Genomic DNA, 2,033 nt, shown 5'->3' with positions numbered 1-2,033 from the left:
GGCTGGGCTGCGCACACCTTGGCACCCGCGTTTCCTTCATTTTAAATTTTTTTTTTTTACAATCTCTCAAGTGGGAAATTCTATAATCTCAACTTTTTTTGCCTTTTCAGGAAACTTTTGAATGGAGCGCATCATTGGTGCGCTCCGAAGTGTGCTCCAAAGCTCTCTCCAGCTGCGTGCACCTGCCCCGGCCGCGCACCCGGCCCCGCCCAGCTTCGCTCACCTGTCCCGGGCGTCTGGTGCGGAACCTTAGAGTAAGAAACATCACCGTGCACCTTGGCCAACGTGCGCGACTCGACCGAGCGCGCACTGGCCGAGGTGCACACCGATTTCACCTGGGTGCGCGCGCAGCACCTCGGGCGCACCGGGGTGCGCGCACAACGCCCGGGTTGCACCGTGGCCTGTGTGCTCGGGGCGCCTCGGGTGCGCGCTCGGTGTCGCCCCCGCGCGCGCGGTAGTGCGGGCAGCGCACCCCGGCCCGGCCCGGCCCCGACGAGAACGCAAACGGGCAAAAGGTTTATTCAAATAGCATTGCGACGCCCGGCGAAAAACTAAAAAAGGGTGCAACACCGGGACTTCCCGGGAGGTCACCCATCCCAGTACTACTCCGGCCCAAGCGCGCTTAACTGCGGAGTTCTGATGGGATCCGGTGCACTAACGCTGGTATGATCGCACCCGTTATGAGCTTGTCGCAGTGTGTACTTAGCAAACCGCGACCCACGTGCGAATCCACCCCGGCCACCCACCCCCGTCGAGGTGCACACCCTCCCTCGCGAAGTGCGCCCCGTTCGCCAAGTGTGAGCCCTGCCCGGGTGCGCGCACCTTGCTAGGGCGTCGGGTGTGCACCCGGCCCGGCCTACGTGCGTGCACCTGGAGGGGGCGTCGTGTGCGTGCAGTGTCCCGTCTGCAACGCGGTGCCCACACACCACCTCGGGCGCAACGACCTGCGCTCACATGTGGGCCGAGTGCACCTTGGTGCATGTTCGGGGCGCCTCGGGTGCACGCTCGATCTTGCCCCGGTGCACCAAGGCGCTCGGTTTGCCCCGGGTGCGCACTTGGTGCAAGGTGGGCACCCAAAATAGGGATCAAGCACCAAAACACAAGTTTCGGGATGCAAAATGGGACCCAAGGACCACAAATGCGTTCCAAGACCCATGATGGGTCCACGAGAACAAAAATGTGTTCCGAGACTTAATAAACAAATATTGGGTTTTAGGAGAAGAAACATGCTCTGATGCCCAAAACGAGAATCGACCCCGAAAAGGCCACAGGCCAAAAGTGGGATGCGAGACAAAAAAAAATGGGACCCGAGGACCAAAATTGGGTTCCCAGGTCGAAGACAGGGCAACCGGACAAGAAACGACCTCTAAGGCTCGAAATGAGTCCCGACGACTAAAACTTGACAAGAAGCACCCATCAGGCACCCAACTCGACACCCATGGGATGCCGACCCACCCGGGCTTCCACCTAGCACACCTTGGCACCCACCCACCCTCGCACCCAACCTCGCACCCAACTTAGCACCTTTGAACCCACATTGGCACTCACCCTGACCCTGGCACCTTGGAACCCACATTGGCACTCACCTTGACCCTGGCACCCACCTTTGCACTCACCTTGGGACCCACCCTGGCTCCCACCTCGGCACCCACCCAGACACCCACCTTGGTTCCTTGGCACCCACCTTGGATCCTTGGCACCCACCCCGACACCCACCTTGGCACGCAACTTGGCTACTTGCCACCCACCTTGGCTCCTTGACGCCCACCCCGACAACCACCCCGTGACCTACCCTGGCTAGGGTTGGTGCACACCCACCCTGGTGCCCACCTTGGCACCCACCCTATGACCCACCTTGGCACGCACCTTAGTACCCACCCCGTTACCCACCCTAGGACCCACCCCGTGACCCACCTTGGCCAGGGTGGGTGCCTTGGTGCGCACAACTTGCCTGGGCTGCACACCAGGGCGGGCTCAAGATGGCACCCGCGTTCCGTTTTTTTCACTATCTTTCAAAACGGAAATTTTAAAAT

The 2,033-nt window shown here is 60.6% G+C and overlaps 1 non-coding gene across 1 annotated transcript; it reads right to left on the bottom strand.

Moving 5' to 3' along the window:
* Positions 1 to 558: 558 nt before the first annotated feature.
* LOC131866173 (5S ribosomal RNA) lies at positions 559 to 677 on the bottom strand. Its single transcript, XR_009364804.1, has one exon. It is a non-coding gene; the product is annotated as a 5S ribosomal RNA (ribosomal RNA).
* Positions 678 to 2,033: the final 1,356 nt, after the last annotated feature.

The sequence above is a fragment of the Cryptomeria japonica genome, unplaced genomic scaffold (genome assembly GCF_030272615.1).
Source record: "Cryptomeria japonica unplaced genomic scaffold, Sugi_1.0 HiC_scaffold_133, whole genome shotgun sequence".
Classification (NCBI taxonomy): Eukaryota; Viridiplantae; Streptophyta; class Pinopsida; order Cupressales; family Cupressaceae; genus Cryptomeria; species Cryptomeria japonica.
The sequence above is the reverse complement of the archived record's forward strand: the minus strand, read 5'-3'. Positions and strand labels throughout refer to the sequence as shown.